This window comes from Rhinolophus sinicus, linkage group LG01 (assembly GCF_036562045.2).
Source record: "Rhinolophus sinicus isolate RSC01 linkage group LG01, ASM3656204v1, whole genome shotgun sequence".
NCBI classification, from domain to species: domain Eukaryota; kingdom Metazoa; phylum Chordata; class Mammalia; order Chiroptera; family Rhinolophidae; genus Rhinolophus; species Rhinolophus sinicus.
In genome coordinates this window covers 179,339,362-179,358,103 of record NC_133751.1, presented here as the reverse complement: position 1 = coordinate 179,358,103, position 18,742 = coordinate 179,339,362, and the positions used below count along the sequence as shown (strand labels likewise).

The following is an 18,742-nucleotide window of genomic DNA, read 5'->3' as shown; positions in this document are numbered from 1 at the left end:
TTTCCTTTGCATTATAGAAAATTTCAAAATACACAAAGGTAGAGAGGATAGTACAATTCCCCCTTAAATGCTTTACCCAGCTTCAACAATGAGCATTTACACCCCAACCTCACCCCCAGCTATCTGTCTTAGCTCTTCTCCCACCTCACTCCCCTTTGCTCTTTCTGCTCCAGCTACCCTCACTTGCCTGCAGCTCCTTAAGCACAGTAAGCGAGCTCCCTCTGCTCCCAAGCACCGACATGGCTTCTTTCCTTGCTGCATTCAGGACCAGGCTCACGGATGACCAGTCAGTGCCTGGCCTGGTTTCCCTGCTGCCTAAGAGGGCAGCTCCAATTCTTGCACTTTCTGTTTTCCTAACTTTCTTTATTTTGATTCATAACACCTGTCACTGTTTCAGTTTCTCTTTTCTCCCTCCCTCCCTCCCTCCCTCCCTCCCTCCCTCCCTCCCTCCCTCCCTCCCTCCCTTCTTTCCTCTCTCTCTCATTATTTAATGATTTATTATTTATTAATGAAATGTTGGCTAGGAATCTGGGTGGGGAGAGGGGACAAAGTACAGTGAGGGATGGAGAGAAGCCACTCCACCTGCTTTCCACCTGAAGGTCCAAGCAGGGAAGTAGCAGAGACACTGCAATTTGAAGTGCATTTTGGAATTTCGAACTGCACACTTCAATTATTGAAATGGGATATTTTCTGCAAGTAAAAGTGATCAAGGGATTTTTAGTCATCTTAGAGTGATTAGAAAAATTATAGGTAGATTTTATGCAAGGGGAGGGCAGAAGAAGGCCACAGAGGGAGCTCCAAACTTTTGGAGTCTCTGCTCTGCCAGTAATTAGCTCAGTGACCTAGAACTAGCCACTTGACCTCTCCTGGCCTCAGTTTCAGCTTCCATAAAAGAAGGGGCTGGACAAGGATCCTTCCAGCATTGTCCCTGGGTGACTGAGAAATGGGAGAAAAGTCACCTGCACGGCCTTTCCGTTGATGTCTGTCCCCATTGACGCCGCTGTGAAGAGAGCATTGGGGACTGTGATTGTGCTCGTTTCATACTGGTGTATATACGATGAGGGGATGTTCAGTTCTCGACTAGCCACCTGCAAGAAGCAGAGAAAAACATTATTTATTTCACTGACTCTAAGCCTCCCTTACTCTCCAATCGAAAACTTTAAAATTATTTTTTTAACTGAGTATGAAACTTGGCTGTCTTATAGGAACAAACATTTAAGATAGCATCTTGGATCTTACATGTAGATTATAAGTTTGAAGATTTTAAATGGCACTGTAAAAGATACATTGCTTTCTACAGCTATGTTGCCAACTAAAGCATCTTCTTGTGCTTTCATAGAAGAATCTTTTTGCGCTTTCACCAGTTTCATAGAAGCCACGTGGCAGTATGTCACTCTGAGACATCTAGTATAGTATGATATACATACAGGCAACTTTGAAGTCCCTTCAAGCTAGAAGATACATACAGTCTCATTGTTTAGCCTTCATCTTCTTCTGCGGTGTATAGACATTTAGCAGATTATGTTTCCTTCATGCGACATTTTGTAGGCATAAGGGTTTTGTTGTAAAGAAGCCAGATCTGTTCAAAGAAGGCCCTGTGGATTTTTGTGATTTCCTAATTCCAAACACACTATTAAATAGTATTATTTCCTTAAAGAACATGTCTTCTCTATATTTCTCATTGAGAGAAAAACTTTGCCCCCATCTACCCACATTTTTATTCAAATTTCATATTCAACAAATTCTTATTTAATATTAGAAGAGAAAATTTCCTACTGCAAACAATCTCTTGCTCTTTCAACGACTTCTGTGAATTAGCACACATAACAGCCAATCACGTGGAGTTCCTAAGGAGACTGAATTCTAAGGACATAATTTCTCATCCTATTCAATGTTTTCATTTTGAATGAAGATGTGAATTAATACCATAGTGCTTTGAGCAGTTGCCATAAAGCTGAAAAGTATTTTATTTTGAAAATTTGAATCATATGTTTCAGAGGACCTATGGACTTGGTTCTTTAGTATGCAGAAAGAACAATATAACATATTTCCTCAATTTGAACGCCCCCACTTCCATCAGCCCCCTGCAGTCTTGTGTGCCTGATATCAAAATGAGTCTTATAATTGACCTGTGCATTTAGTGTGACAGTATTTCTCCTGCTCAACAGAAAAAAGCTGGTAAAGTGATTATACAGGGCTAGTCTTCCACCATAGAGAAAATGGGTACTTATCTCACCTGTATCATTTTGGTGTAGAGGCCTTGTCCAAATTCACAGCCACCATGAATCACCAAGACAGAACCATCGAGATAGATGTGGACTAGAGCGGCAGCCTGGTGGGGAATAATTATAATACCAGTTTGGAAACTGATGTGGCCAAATGTTGCTGTGAGTTTAGCTGAGGCTGCAAGGGAATGGTTTTGCTTCATTGAGCCAATCTCTCATTGTTTTTATTGGAGAAGAAAGCTATGGTTGGCCATAGACAATTGCTTTCAATATCCCCCAGACTTGAAAACCAGCACTGTAGGTTTGTGAATGGTGGCTTGTCTCTACTCCCACCATCTCCTGCCCACCTGGAGGACTTGTGTGGTTGCCTTGGAGCTGCCTCTCCAAAGCACCAACCTGTACAATATTTTATTATTCTTTCCTCCCTGCACGTAAAGATTAATTTTAAAGTAAGTGGAACCTGTATGAGTAAATTTCCAGGCACAACTTTCACAATGGCATTTTTTAAAGAAACAGAAAAAACATCATCAGATTTGTATGGAATACAAAAGACCCCAAAGAGCCACAGCAATCCTAGGAAAAAAGAACAATGCTGGAGGTATCACACTCCCTGACGTTAGCTTGTACCACAGGGAAACAATAATCAAAATAGCATGGAATTGGTAGAAAAACAGACACAGACCAATGGAATAGAATTGAGAACTCAGAAAAAAACCACATATATATGGAGAGATAATTTTTGACAAGGAAGCCAAAAACATACAATGGAGGAAAGACAGCCTCTTCAATAAATGGTGCTGCAAGAAGTGGAAAGCCATGTGCAAAAGAATGAAACTGGACTGCTATCTGTCACCATGTATCAAAAGTAATTCAAAATGGATCAAAGACCTAAGCTTAAGATCTGAAACAATAAACTGCATAAAAGAAAACATAGGTATTAAACTTATGGACCTCGGGTTCAACGAACATTTTATGAATTTGACTCCAAAGGCAAGGGAAGCAAAAGCTAAAATAAATGAATGAGACTATATCAAACTTAAAAGCTTCTGCAGAGCAAAAGAAACCATCGACAAAATAAAGAGGCAACCAAACTAAAGAGGCAAAGATTTTTGCAAACAATGCATCTGATAAGGGGCTAATATCCAAAATATACAAGGAACTCATACAACTCAACAACAACAAAAAACAAACAACCCAGTTGAAAAATGGGCAGAGGACCTGAAGGGATATTTCTCCAAAGAGGACATACAAATGGCCAATAGACATATGAAAAAATGCCCAACATCACTAATCATCAGAGAAATGCCAATAAAAACCACAATGAGATATCACCTCACCCCAGTCAGAATGGCTATCATCAACAAGACAAATAGTTACAAGTGTTGGAGAGGCTGTGGAGAAAAAGGAACCCTCATACACTGTTGGTGGGAATGCAGACTGGTGTAGCCGCTATGGAAAGCAGTGTGGAGGTTCCTCAAAAAATGAAGAATAGAATTGCCATATGACCCAGAAATCCCTCTCCTGGGTATCTACCCAAAGAAATCTGAAAACGTTTATCCATAAAGGCATGTGTGCTCCAGTGTTCGTTGCAGCTTTATTTACAGTGGCCAAGACATGGAAACAACCGAAATGTCCTCCAATAGATGAATGGATAAAGAAGTTGTGGTATATATACACAATGGACCACTATTCGGTGGCAAGAAAAGATGAAATAGTACCATTTATGACAACATGGATGGATCTTGAGATTATAATGCTCAGCGAAATAAGTCAGAAAAAATAGAGAACCATATGATTTCACTGATGTGTGGTATACAAAACTGAAAACAATAAAAGAACAGGACAAACAAATGAAGAAACCAAAACACATAAATGTAGACAATAGTTCAAGTGTTACAAGGGGTAAGGGGGGGCGAGGGGTTCTAGGAAAGGGTAAATGGTGTCTAATATATGATGATAGAAAGAGAACTGACTCTGGATGGTGAACACACAATGTAAGATATAGATAATGTTTTATATAATTGTACACTTGAAATCTATGTAATGTTACCAACAATTATCACCCAGAGCAGAAGAGCTACCCAGCAGCTGACTTAAAGCATCAGAAGAAATACTATTTGTTGTTTTAATACACTAAATTTTATGATTGACTTGTTACCCAGCAAAAGCTAACTGATAGATAATATATTTTATTTCTTTAAATCTACTTAGAAGCTGATATAAGGCTATACGTAGGTGCTCCGTATACATTTGAACCAAATGATGTCAGAATTTTGTTAGGGGGTTCTGACTGATTACTTACCTCTTCAGGTGATAAGTTGCACTGAGATGCCACAGCAGTTATATAAGCTTCAACTACCACTGTACTCTGGGGAAAGCCAAATCCTCGAAAGGCAGTGTTGGATGGCAAATTGGTTTTGCAAGCCCTGCCCCGGCACCGGAAATTAGGAATATAATATGCATTTTCAGATTTCAGCACAATGAGCTCTATCACCTGAATTAAAGCAAACAAAACAAAACTTCTTATTTATCAAATATTCAAAACCACTTATTCACATTTTATCTCTAACTTGAATCTTTCACAGAATCTATCTAATTTATAAGACAAATATTCCTGCAGATAAAGGGTGGCACATACAGCTAAGAGATAACCTACAGAAAGGTGTATTTCTCATTTACCAACTCAGATTCATCAGGAGTGCATCCACCATTGATATAATATTCAACATCAGCAGATTTGATCACACCATTGTTCATGAATCCAATCTGAAAAGTGATATAATAAGTAAAAACAATTTTTTTAACCATCCTTTAAAAGCTGACCATGTTGTACACAAACACGTCTGATCACAGTTCCCAATCCTCACCCAACTTCTGCACATAATTGATGTGACAGTCACCAGAGGAATACTGAAGATGGTGACTAAGTTGACCATGATTCCAACAGCAAGTTCTGATTAGTTTTAGGTAGCATCCAAATATCCCTTTCGATTGGTGTGGAAGTTAGTAATTGTCTTTACTATTGGCTAGGTATCACTGAACAGTGTTTTAGGTAGGTTCCTGAAAATTTTGCTTTCACTCACTTTGTATTTTCCGAGGAGTGGGTGACGGCCAGCAGTTATCAGCATGTCATCACCACGCTCTAGAATAAACCGGATTGGGCGGCCAGTCCTATAGGAAACGACTGTTAATATGCTGGATGCTTCATAAAGTTGTAGAAACATAGAGATGATGAAAGGCGTCTGGAGATAATCTAGGTTAGTGGCTTTCAATGGGGGCAGTAACATAACTTAAACCAATAGTGGTTGCTGTGAGGGCATTAAAATATAAAAACAAAGAAACAAACAAAAACCTATTACTATTATCATTCTAGTTTAGTCATATCTGAGAATTTAATTATTGAAATGATACATTATTTGGTTATAAGTTACCTTCCTTTTATTTGTTTTTTTACATTACATTAAGGCATTGTATGAATATTTTGCAATTATGTGTATCAGGTTATATTATTATCAGTTTATCAATTTGGGTATTCAAGGGGGCATTAAATACTTTCCATAAGGGGAATGTTGAGGCTGAAAGGTTTGCAAACCAATGCCCCATCCAGCTTAACCCCCTGCATTCAGACTCCCTTTCTTAAAGTACCCATTAAAGACTCCTCTGGCTTCTAAGGGAATGCTTCCAGTAACTACACACCTGTACTTTAGGACAATGTTCTTTTATCGTTGGAAGTACCACACAACTAAGATATTCACAGTTTTCTTTTTGCAGCTATAGACTGGGATAAGTTAAGTTTTTCCTGAACATTCTTAATGAACTTTGGTATGTACAGGTTCACAAAAGTCATGGCTATTCTTGTGTCTGGTTATTACATCCGGATGATACAGAGACTAAATGAACATTCCCAGGCACCAGCAGACTCTGGTGTATTTCATGACCAAACGTGTCCCTTGTAAGTTTGGGGCTTTGACCATCCCTCCACTCAGCCATCTCATGCTTGATTTATTCTAATGATTTAAAACAAGCATTTTAAAGAGTGAAAGTCAATGCAGTTCACGAAAAAGTAATACATAGTTATGTCTGTGCAATGAGTCAAAATTTACAACGATTGCATTCATTCCACACAGCTTTCTTGTGAAACAGGTAGATATTATTTTCCCCACTTTACGGGTGAGGAAACTGAGGCGACTTGCTAACGTGACCTTGTGAACGAGTGGGGAGAGCAGGACTTGAACACAGATCCTCTGGCTCCAGGTCCAATGTCATTTCACCCACATGCTGACCATACATATCCTTTGAAAATGAAAGGCTATGGCCTATGGAATGAAAGCTGGGATGCAAGGCTGGAAGGGTGTGGGTGGCATCTGCCCTGCTAGGACTTCTGACATCAATAGCTGTTGCTGCGACTCTTACTTGTTGGCGGCCACAGCAGTGATAGCAGCTAGCAATGCGGGCTTGGTTACTTTCCCCCCAAATGCTCCTCCAGCTCGTCTCATGTGGCAGGCGATTCTACTTCTTGGGACGTTTAGTGCTGTAGCCACAAATTCCTGCAAGAGGTAAGTCCCCGAAGCCACATAAGTGCAATTTAATAGTATATTTCTTCACTCATGTACTTCCCCTCTGCTTAACAAAAGAAATTCAGTAATTCAACAAATACAACATTTACAGAACGACACAACCCTCATCACAATCTAATTTTAGAACGTTTTAAGCATCCTCAAAGAAACCTTAGATCTGTTAAGCAGTCACTCCTAATCTCTCCCAACCTCAACTCCCCCTAACACCCTCACTACGAGGCAACCACTAATCTGCTTTCCTATCGATTAGCCTGTTCTAAACATTTTATGTAAGTGAATAATACCATATGTGGTCTTTTGTGACTGGCTTCTTTCACTCAGCATTGTGTTTTCAAAGTTCATCTATGTTGTAGCATATATCAGTACTCCATTTTTTAATGGCTGAATAATATTCCATTGTATAGCATTATCAGTTTCTAAACAACCCATTTATTAGTTGATGAACATTTGCATTGTTCCCAATTTTGGATATTGTGAACAGTGCTGCTATGAGCACTTGTGTAGAAGTTTTTGTGTGGTCAGATGTTTTCATTTCTCTTGGGTAGATAGATACCTAGTCATGGGATTGCTGGGTTATGTGGTCACTCTATTTTTAACATCCTGAGAAATGTCAAACTGTTTTCCAAAGTGACTGTGCCATTTTTCATCCCCATCACCAATGTATGGCAGTTCTAGTTTCTCCACATCCTTGCCAACACTAGTTATTGTCTGTCATTTGATTATATATTCTAGTGTAGATGGAGTGGTATTTTTGTAGTTTTGATTTGCATTTCCCTAGTGACTAATGATGCTGGACATCTTTTCATGTGCATATTAGTCATTCACAGACCGTTGGAGAAATGTCTATTCAAATCCTTACTGGGCCTGCTTTTGATACTGCCTCAGGTTCCTGTGGGCTATGAGTACCCAGTGTCCTAGTTACCCCTGGGAAATGCCTTCTGTCATGGAGCTGACTGGTTGTACCCTAAGAGGTATTGATGGTAGACAGCAAGGATGACATTGACACATACACGTTATCCCTTTGGAGCCCAGAGCCAGATACTGTCTACTAAAAGAGACCTCAGAGGTGATATTTGTCACCTTCTTCAATTTACAGAAAAAGATATTGCTGCCCAATGACTAGTAGAAGACCATGTAGCTGCTTGGGGACAAAGCCCATATCGCCTCACTCCTTTGTCCACTTCAAAACTTGCAACTGTGGAGGCCGCAGCCAAATCCCAGATCGACATCAGTCCCCTACCCTTTCATTTTGCCTTGAATGGCAGCTGGTAGCTTCATCCTCCCATCAAACCTGTCCACTGTCTTAGGACCGTAAGGTACCAACTCACTGTGCTCCACCAGGAAGCCCCAGCTTTTCCCGCAGTGATGCTGTCATTACGCCTCCTCCCAGTATAAGTTTTTAAGTATTCCCCTGTGTCTGGTACTCTTCTAGGACCTACAACTCCACATTTCAGAAGAAAGGAATGTCAGAGGATTTTCTTTACTTGCCTGGGGATGGCAATGCCTTACATCCCAACCACTGGAACAGGACTGTAACTCACATGCTACTGTGCCGGGCTGAAATGTCTTGGAAATGCAATCGCTTTACATATGCACAACCAATACACGAAAACATTCATATAGAGAAGCAACACAAATGAACCACAAAGAGAAATTTAAATATACGTGTACCAACAATACATGAATTGGTGTACCACCAATACAACATTCGTACCAAAAAGCAATTCACGGGATATAGAGTACAGCATAGGGAACAGTCAATGAAACTGTACCAGCCATATACGATGTCAGAGAGGTAATAGATTGGGGGAGGAGGGTTATCACTTTGTGAGGGGTGTAAATATCTAACGATTACATAGCTTTATACACCTGAAACTAATTAAAAAAAAGAAAGAAAGAAAAAGAAAAGCAATGCAGATGAATGAACCACAAAGGGAAATGTAAATGTAATATAATACTAAGGTTTTGACCTCCCCTGAGATTAAGTTTTACACTATTAATTGTTATAACTTTGCCCCGTATTTTATAAGGCAGCAAAAATTTCAGATCTCTTTGAAAGGTCTAGCTTCTTAGGGAAACGTTTACCCCATTTCTTCATTCCAAACTTTAGCTAATGTCAAGTGGGCAGCAAGTTTGAGGCGTGGGAGTGTGAGGAGTCAAAAGGCCCCTAGAGCAGAATGCCTGGTTGTAAGGGCCTCACGTCACATAGTCATCTGGAGTCTCATTTTCCAAAAATACCTTGTTACCTGTACATGAGTTGGATACTGCATTCCAAGGTGTAACACCATTTCTTTATCTTCTGTTTTGGGGATAGCCAAGATAGTTTGCGTTTCCATGTAAAAATGTTCCTGTCCTTCCACGTGGACCTCACCTGTAAAGCATAAACACAGGACAATGTTTACTTGAAAATCCCAATTTTGGGGCTCTCAGTGGTGTTTGGTATATCAAAAGTGAGTTGCTTCAGCTTATGGAGAACTGAACTTTGTACCATTTGGTTAAAACACGTTTTCTAATTAATCCTCACTGTGCCCAACCAGCTACATGACCCTGGGTAATTCACTCCCCTTTTCTTGGCCTCAGTATCCTCATCTGTCTAGTGGGGTGGTGAGATCTCCGGTGTGTTGGATTTGAGCGCACAGATTACCCTGACCACATATCCATGCTGTCATCTCCTTGCTCAGTAAATTTGGCCAATTTATTAAACCCTCATTTCCTCATCTATAAAATGGTGGGTAATAATAACATGTACCTCAATTAGGTGGCATTAGGATTATTGAATCACAGAAAGGATAAGTAGCTTGCTAAAGGACACAAAGGTTTAAAATGGCAGAACTCCTCCCTACACTAAAACTAGCCTGTTCTTACTGTTTTGTCTGAGATTTTTTGGCCTATTTAATATATCCTTATCATTTTGTAGGCTGTAACAAGAGAGGTGTTTGGCCTTAGTTTAAATATTTCAAAGGCAGTATTTTAACTTTAAAACTTGCCAAAAGACTCCTGTGTTGTTAAAATACGTGAATTGTTTTGCCAGGGGTCAAAGGATTTCTTGAAACTATTTCTTGGTATAACAGAATATGAGCCATGCAAAAAGCCCTCTAAAAAAAAAACTTCGCATGTATAGACTGAATTTAATCTACACCCAAATTTATTTAACAATTACAATTTTTACAATATGCTATGCATTGCTCTTTGCAGATAATGAATTCATTTAATCCCCATACCAACTTTATGAAGCAAGTATTACTAGGAAACTGACATGGTAAAGTTAAGTAAGCTAAGCTGTTCAATGCCACACAGCCAGTAAATAACAGAGCTGGGATTCAAACCCAGGCAACCTGAGTCCAGGATCCATGCTCTTAACTACACTGTTTTTCTATGTTGGCATACTCTACCTAAACTCCAAATTTCCTTTGTATTTCAAATCTCCCACTTGTGCCAAAATTTTGAATTCCCACAATGGTCAAAATCCTGAATGACAAAGAGCTAGCACCTTGTCACTCTGATGCTCCTAGGGTAAGTATAAAAATTAAAAGAAAATATACGATTGTGGTTAAGAGCAAGGACCTTTGGGTCTTCAAGTCCTGGGCTCCAGTCCTGGTTCTATTGCTAATCAGATATGAGACCTCAACCAATTACCTAAGTTTTCTGAGCCTCAGTTTCCTCATCTGTAAAATAGAGCTACCAATATGCTTCTTTTCAGAGTTGTTCTGCTTGCATATTAAATAGTAAGCAGTAAACACTAAGAAGCTTAATATAGGTTTAATAATACTCATTTCTTAGGGTTGATGTCAGGATTAAATAATATAATACATATAAAAGACTTAGCATGGTGTCTGGCACAGTAAGTACTTGATAAATGCCATCTGATATTATTATTGTTACTAACTAACCTTTAAGTTTATAGGCTTTGTAAAATCTCATTTAGTTTTATAAAATCCATTACGAAGTAATGAATGTTTGGCACAAGTAGTAGATACTGTCAAAACTCTGAGCATCGCTCATGACTTTCCTCGTTGTATCTAACTATTCTAAGGCAGTGAATACTTTTTATAATTGGAAGAGAGCCTACATTTTCTGCTTAAACAAAATGATGTTGGGAAACAAGTATTCTAAAGGTATTTCTGATGTTTTAGTAAAAGATAAGAGCTTATAGCACTTGCCATTCCAGTTATTTAGAAGTCGGTAATAGATCCTGTGAAAATCATTATTTTTCTCTTACCTAAGACCAGTAGTGATACTCTTAGTAGAGATAGCTGTGGTTCTCAACTCTGGCCACACCTTGAAATCACCCACCTAGGGAGCTTTAAAGAAAATACTGATACTCTGACCCTGTACTACAAGGTTCTGATTTCATTGGGATCTGGATATTGGTATTTAAAAAATCATACTAACTAGGTCTAGCCTGTGCAGTAAGACAAAACAAACAAACAAACAAACAAACAAACAAATAATACTATCAAGATTAGAAAAGATAAATAAAACTGTTATGATATGATTTGTATATATAGAAAATACAAGAGACTCTATAAGACTGTTAAGTAGTAAGTAAATTCAGCAAAGTTCCTGGATATATAATAAATATACAAAAACTAATTGTGTTTTTATATATTAGACACAAATAAGTAGAAAATTAAATAAAAATATCGTTTATAGTAGCATCAAAAACATCAAATACTAGGAATGAACATTAGGGAGCATGTGCAAGGTAACTATAGTGAAAACTACAAATTTACTAAGAGGAATTAAAGTAAACCTAAGTAAAAGGCAGGGTCTACCATGTTCATGGATTGGAACTTAATGTTGTTAAGATTTCAATTCTCTCAAATTGATATTGTTTCAGTGCAATCCCCCTCAAAGTCCCAGCAAATTATTATTAGTGGATATTAATGAACTGATGATAAATGTATACAGAAATGCCAAGAACCCATAATAATGAAAGTCATATTGAAGAAGACGTAGCAAAAGGGCCTTACATGATCAGATTTCAAGAGTTACAGCAAGTAAGATAGTGTGATATTAGCACAAAGACAGATAAGCAGATGAGTAGAATATAATAAAGAGTTCAGAAATAGAACAATATATATAATATGTAGACACCTGGAAAACTAGAAAAGCTGCACTGCAATTCAATACGGGAAAAAACAGTCTTTAATAAATAGTACTAGGTCAATTGGATATCCACTTGAAAAAAATTGAAACTTGACCCCTGTCTCACACCATACAGAGAAATTAATTTGAGATGGATCATAGATGTAAATGTCAAAGCTAAACATTTTATCAAGCTTCTAGGAGAAACCATAGGAAAACATCTTCATGATCTGTGAATAGGCAAAAATTTCTTCATGGCACCAAATCACGAACCATAAAAAGACTCATAAATTGGACTTCATTAAAATCATAAAGTTTTGTTCATGAAAAGAAACCACGAAGGCAATGAAAATGCAATTTGCAGGCTGAGAAAAGAAATGTGCAATACCCATAACCAACAAAGAATTCATATCAAAAACATAAAATCTTCTATAAATCTGTAAGTAAATAAACTATTATATTATAGATTATATCAAAATCAATAACATATAATCATAATTAATGATCATTTTAAATTTAATTAATTAAAAAACAGGCAATAGCCTTGAACAACCATTCACCAAAGAACACATTAAAAAAGCTAATGTACATATGAAAAAGTTTCATCATTAGTCGTTAAAGAAATTCAGTTAAATCCACAATGAGATACTACTATACACCCATCAATTACATAAAATTAAAAAGACTAACAATAACAACTGAACAATGAAACTTTCATAATTGTTAATAGGAGTAAAATTGAAATGATTCTTTAAATGTTTGGCATTAACTTATAAAGGTAAACATATAAAAACACTATTATTTGACAATTTTACTCCTGGGTATGTTCCATTGGAAACGAGTGCCCATGTTCACCAAATACGTGTGTAATAGTGTCGATATGAAAACGTCCAAACCTATGGAGAATTTTTATGAGTTTTTTAAGTCAAACTGACAACATTGATGGGAAACAAGATCTTAAATGCTTCAGAGAATAACAGTTTTATAATTTCTTTTATACATTTGGAATTAAGAAGAAAACCTAAGGAAGAGTACATGAAGGTGGGAGGATTGGATTACAGGATAGTTAACAGATTATGTATTTCCTTGAGGGTGGTTTGAAAAAAAAAGGCATTTCAAAGGTGTACTTATCACTTTGTGAGGGGGTTATCACTTTGTGAGGAGTATAAATGATAAATGTCTAACTAGTACAGTGTTTTGTACACATGAAACTAAGAAAAAAAGGTGTATTAATCTAGATGCACAGAAACAATGGACAGGGCTTGCTTAAGGCAAAGAGAAACCTTTTACTAAAGGAGTTACTGTATTTTGCCGTGTATAATGCACTCCCATGTTTAATGTGCACCCACATTTTTGGCCTAAACTTTCATGGGACCAAAATCTTTTGTTTTAATTTTTAATTCAAATTTTTATTTGTTTACATTTAGGTACTTGTTTTTTTTGTATTATAAAGGAATTTTAGCATTTATTTCTTAACATATTATGGTAAAAGAAATGTTATGTAACAAATAATTACAAAACACAACAGATACAAGGTACAAGAAATTTTACGTACTGGTAACAAATTTATGATATTTATGCATCATAGAAGGCCAAGAATTCTTTGTCATTGTGAGTTTGTCGTAAGTTCAACAAAACCGATTATCGTATTCCAGGGTATTATTTTGCATACAGATATCGTATTGATTTCTAGAGTTACACTTTTAACTCATAAGCATAAAATAATTAAAAACATTTATATGGATACAGAATTAGTACTACCTATGTATAATGTGCATCCTTATTTTTCCCTCACAAATTTGGGCAAAAAGTGCACATAATATACAGCAAAATACGGTAAACGCCTGGGGTGTGACTACGCATCATGACCTACCCAGGCAGGAATTTATGATCAGTTTACCTTGAGGGATTACTTTCAATTACATCTATTATGGCCCCCATTTTTCATCCACAGTAGTGTTTTAGAAACTTTATTCATAATAGTCCCAAGTTGAAACCAACCTCAAATGTCCATCAACAGAAGAATAGATAAATTGTGTTATATTTATACAATGGAATACTCCTGTACAATGAAAAAAACAAACAAAAAACTACTGATCTATGCAACAACATGGACAAATTTTTCCATACATAAAACTGAATAAAAGTAGCAGGCACAAAAGAAGTTACACTCTAGCTTCCATTTATATGAAATTCAAAACAGGTAAAACTAATCTATAGTGACAAAAGTTAGACTAAGACCTTTTGGAAGGTTACTGACCTAAAGGGGGCACAAGGAAACTTTCTGGGGTGCTGGAAATGTTCTTTATTTTGATGTGGATTTCTACCTATGTAAAATTTCATCAAGCTGTAAATTTATTATTTGCTCATTTAAATTATGATTTAAAAATCACACTAGAGTTGAGAAGTTCTGACTCAGAGTTTCAGTATTTCTCAAACCAACTGATTGAATTTAGAGTTTTCAACTTCAGAGGCTTCATTTTTCTGGCCCAAGACCACTTACCTTCAATGATTTGATCAACATGTTTAAAGGCTTGCTCTACATTTCCTTGCTCAATTTTTCTCTCAGCAGTAAGAAATGAATTGTGCTCTAGGGCTTGCTGCAGAAAAACAAACAAATAAAAAACGTTTTTTCCCCCCATTCTGATAAGCCAGTCATCTTCCATCAAATTCCCAGGCTCCTGCTCTATCAGACCTTTACCTACCAACACTATCTGAGCAGTGTGGAGTCAGCAGAAATGAAGTTAAAATGGATTACAGGCACTGGTGACGGCTTAGTTTTGTTCAGGGTTCTGAGGAAAAGCTTAGGGGAGATGAGGATATATAAAACATGGTCCTAGCCTCACTTTGAGGTAGAATTTGAAGAGTAAGCTGATGATGAGGGTTCGCCTATATTCTACCATGCCACCCTCAGCTGCTGGTGGAATGTAGATCTCATCCAGGACCAATCGGCATGCATCGCTCAGCATTTGATCATCCCATCGTCTAGTAGAAAAGAATGTGAACATTTCACAGAAGAGGCAAAGACAGACTAAACAGATAGGGCAAGGGAAGACGGAGAGCCATCTGTAGCCATCTTTGAGGTTTACACAAAATAACCTCACGTATTTCACTGGCTTTCTTTAGAATCTGATGCAGTGGTTCCCAAATTATCCGTACCAAGTCCTCCTTTATTATTATTTAAAATCTTTTTATTATTTTTACTTTTTCATTGAGATATAATTGGCATGTAACATATTAATTTCAGCTGTACAATATAATGATCCAATATTTGAATACTATACTGTGAAATGATCACCACAATAAGTCTAGCTAACATGCATCCCCAGAGTTAGAAAATTTCTTTTCTTGTGATGAGAACTTTTAAGATCTACTCTCTTGGGGGCAGCTGGATGGTTCAGTTGGTTAGAGGGCACGAGCTCTTAACAAGGTTGCCAGTTTGATTCCCACATGGGCCAGTGAACTGAGCCCTCTACAACTGGATTGAGAACAATGGCTTGAGCTTGGAGCTGAGCCACCAATGGATGGCCAGTTTGCTGAGTGGTTGGAGCACAGTGCTCATAACACCAAGGTCGCCTGTTTGAGTGCCACATGGACCAGTGAGCTGTGCCCTCCACAACTAAGTTGAAAAACAACGACTTGACATCCTGGAAAAACACACTGTTCCTTAATATTCTCCAATAAATGAAAAAAAATCTACTCTCTTGACAGCTTTCAAATATATAATACAGTATTATTAACTATAGTCACCATGTTGTACAAACTCCCATGCATTATTTATTTTACAGCTGGAAGTTTGTACTTTTTAACTCCCTTCATCCTCTATCCCTCCCCCACTGGAACCACCAATCTGTTCTCTGTATCCATGGCTTGGTTTTTGTTTTCTATTTCACATATAAGTGACATCATATGGTATCTGTCCTTCTCTGTCTGACTTATTTCACTTAGTATAATTCCCTCAGGGTCCATCCATGTTATTGCAAATGGCAAGATTTCCTTACTTTTCATTGCTGAATAATATTCTATTGTGTGTGTGTGTGTGTGAGTCACAATACATATATCACTATATATATTATATATCACATTTTCTTTATCCATCCATCCATCAATGGACACAGGTTCCTTCCATATTTTGGATATTCTACATAATGATGCTATGAACATGAGGGTGCATGTATCTTTTTGAGTTGGTTTTTCATTTTCTTTGGATAAATACCTAAAAGTGGACTTGCTGGATCATATGTTAGTACTATTTTTAATTTTTTGAGGCGCCTCCATACTGTTTTCCACAGTGGCTGTACCAATTTACAATTTCACCAACAGTGCACGAGGGTTCCTTGTTTTCCACATCCTTGACAACGCTGGTTATTTCTTGTCTTTTTGATAATAGCCATTCTAACAGGTATGAGGTGATAATCTCATTATGGTTTTGATTTGCATTGTCCTGATAATTAGTGATATTGAGCACATTTTCATGTACCTATTGGCCATCTGTGTGTCACCTTTGGAAAAATGTCTATTCAGATCCACTGCCAATTTTAAAATTGGACTGTTTGTTTTTATTATTTTTAACTTCATGGCCTGGGAATGTTGATTTACCTCAAATAGCTTGGGTAACAAAAGCATGAAAAGCAAGTTTCCTGAGATCCAGGACTTCATCTTGTTCAATGCTGTATCTCTAGCAACTAGACCACAGCTGACACATATGCTCCACAGGTAATGACTGGTAAATGACCAAATTATTGATGATGGTTATAAAATATTTCACAAATGAAAGTTTCTACATAAAAGCTGTGAAAGCATCAAATTATTTTAGTATCTGAGAAAAAAACTTGCATTAAGTTCTACTTGTTGATAATGAGTACGATGGGTGGATAAAAATTATTATAAAAGCACTAATTGGAAGAATTTTAAACACTTAACCTTCCAAATGCTGGAAATAATGAGAGTGACAAGAGGAAGGCCATTTAACCTTTTGGAACATTTCATCTACTTTATGTGGTTTAAGGACATTTTCAGATGTCTTAGGACACAGTACTGGAATCATTTACTTATTTTGCAGGTTAACTAAAAGTGAAATGTTGAAAATATCTACTTAGATTAATTTGTGCATTAATGTTATTATAGAAACTATAATAAAAGAATTTTTGAATCTTGAAGGAGATTGGCTTTTGAGTGACTTTCATTTTTTTTTTTTTACACTTTTCTACACTGCATCGCTTTTTAAAATTTAAAAATGAACATACATATATTGTAATCAGAAAAAAATTTCCAAGTTCTATTTTCATTAAAGTAGTAAAATAGAAATGTTTGAGTTTCTCGTTCTGGATGTGCTATGACATACCTCCCAATGAGCTGTTTGCAGGTTTGGCTTGCAGAGACCACGGTGGGGCCAACACTTCCATAGAACATTTGAAGATCCTTGATCGTGTCTGTGCCATCTTCAAACTTCACACTCATCCCGGCATTGACAATGGCAAAGGAATTCTCCTGACATTTGGCCAGCCGCATTCCTGACACAAAGTGCCACTGGAAATAGAAACACATTCAGAATCTTTAGTGTTTATCTCCACTGTCTGATGAAGAAATAACTTAGATGATTATTCATGATAAAAGGATCCTGTGAGTGGACAGGAGTTCTCACGTAGGTACTGTTATTGACTACAGTGGGGACTGTATGTGAGTCCTGGGCTATGTGCTTTAGACGTGTTAATATTTAATCCTCACAACAACTCTATTCATTTCCAATTTACTGACAAGGGAACTGAGAAATTAAGTAACTTGCACAAGGTCACACAGTAAGTGGTAGAGCTGGAGTTCAAATCCAAGCAGTCTGGCTCCAGAGTCTATGCTTTTTTATTTTCATCTCAGATTCACTGCACATGGCCTCGGGCAAGTGACTTAAACTGTTCCAGAGGTGGCTGTTTGCTAGAACACATACAAACTCCTTGATGGAACAATGGCTATGGAGCCCCAGCCTCGTGGCCTCTCCAACCACCTTTCCCGGCTGCCTAGCCTTCAACCTGCCATTCTCCCACGACCTCCCACCTTCACGCTGTTCTCCCATCTGGAATGACCACCCCCTTCTCTCCACTGATCTACGCTTGATCTCAACTGCTTGCCTTGCCCTTTGAACAACACTGGGGAGGGCTCTCCCCATCACCAGAACTACTTCCGCTATTCGTCCACTCATTTCCTGTCTAAGATGATTAGCTGTTTCCTATTTAAGCCCTTTTTCTTAGATTTAGAGACCTTTGAGGACAGGACACCATGTCTTAAAAATCTGTGTAGTGTCTTCTGGGTTTAGGACCGTATCTGTCATGTAGAGTGGTAGGCAGGTAATAAAGAAATTATTTTGTTTTAAAACTTTGGTTATGTATACCAACTACACTTAAATAGAAAAATAAACAATTAACAGAAAAAAAGTATTTGGTTAATAAATGTTGGTTGAGTTGGAAGTATTTTTATGATAATGAACTGTGAGTTTACCAGGAACTTGCTGTAGATGATGTTGATGATAGTTGTACTCAGTCTTGGCTAAGATGCATATTTATCTGAAACCAAAATTGAACAGTACACAATGAAGTTGCAGGGGGAAGTTCAGGGTACAATAGCAACGATTCCTCAAGCACAGGGAAAAACTACAAAGACCTCATAACTGAATCGGGCAACATTCTGTGTCGGTGTTCTGACTCTTGGCCATAGATTCTTTCGTAACTATTCTTAAAAAAGGACTGATTCCCATCCAGAAGAGGAAACAAATAATATTAATTGGCTTCATTATATAATAATCTCTCAATTTGAATATGAAATTGTTAATGCAGTTCAGTAATGTATAGGAACATCTTTTAT

At 37.4% G+C, this 18,742-nt stretch overlaps 1 long non-coding RNA gene across 1 annotated transcript in view; it reads right to left on the bottom strand.

The window, feature by feature from the left end:
- LOC109455121 (aldehyde oxidase 4) overlaps positions 1-18,742 on the bottom strand; it is a 119,266-nt gene that overhangs the window by 10,161 nt on the left and 90,363 nt on the right. Inside the window, exons 21-31 of the long non-coding RNA XR_012495729.1 lie at positions 18,277-18,280; positions 17,235-17,419; positions 14,737-14,875; positions 14,394-14,490; positions 9,049-9,173; positions 6,639-6,772; positions 5,309-5,396; positions 4,905-4,991; positions 4,528-4,719; positions 2,237-2,332; positions 960-1,088 (exon numbers count right to left, since the gene is read on the bottom strand). This is a non-coding gene — a long non-coding RNA (aldehyde oxidase 4). The remainder of the gene's footprint in view (positions 1-959; positions 1,089-2,236; positions 2,333-4,527; positions 4,720-4,904; positions 4,992-5,308; positions 5,397-6,638; positions 6,773-9,048; positions 9,174-14,393; positions 14,491-14,736; positions 14,876-17,234; positions 17,420-18,276; positions 18,281-18,742) is intronic.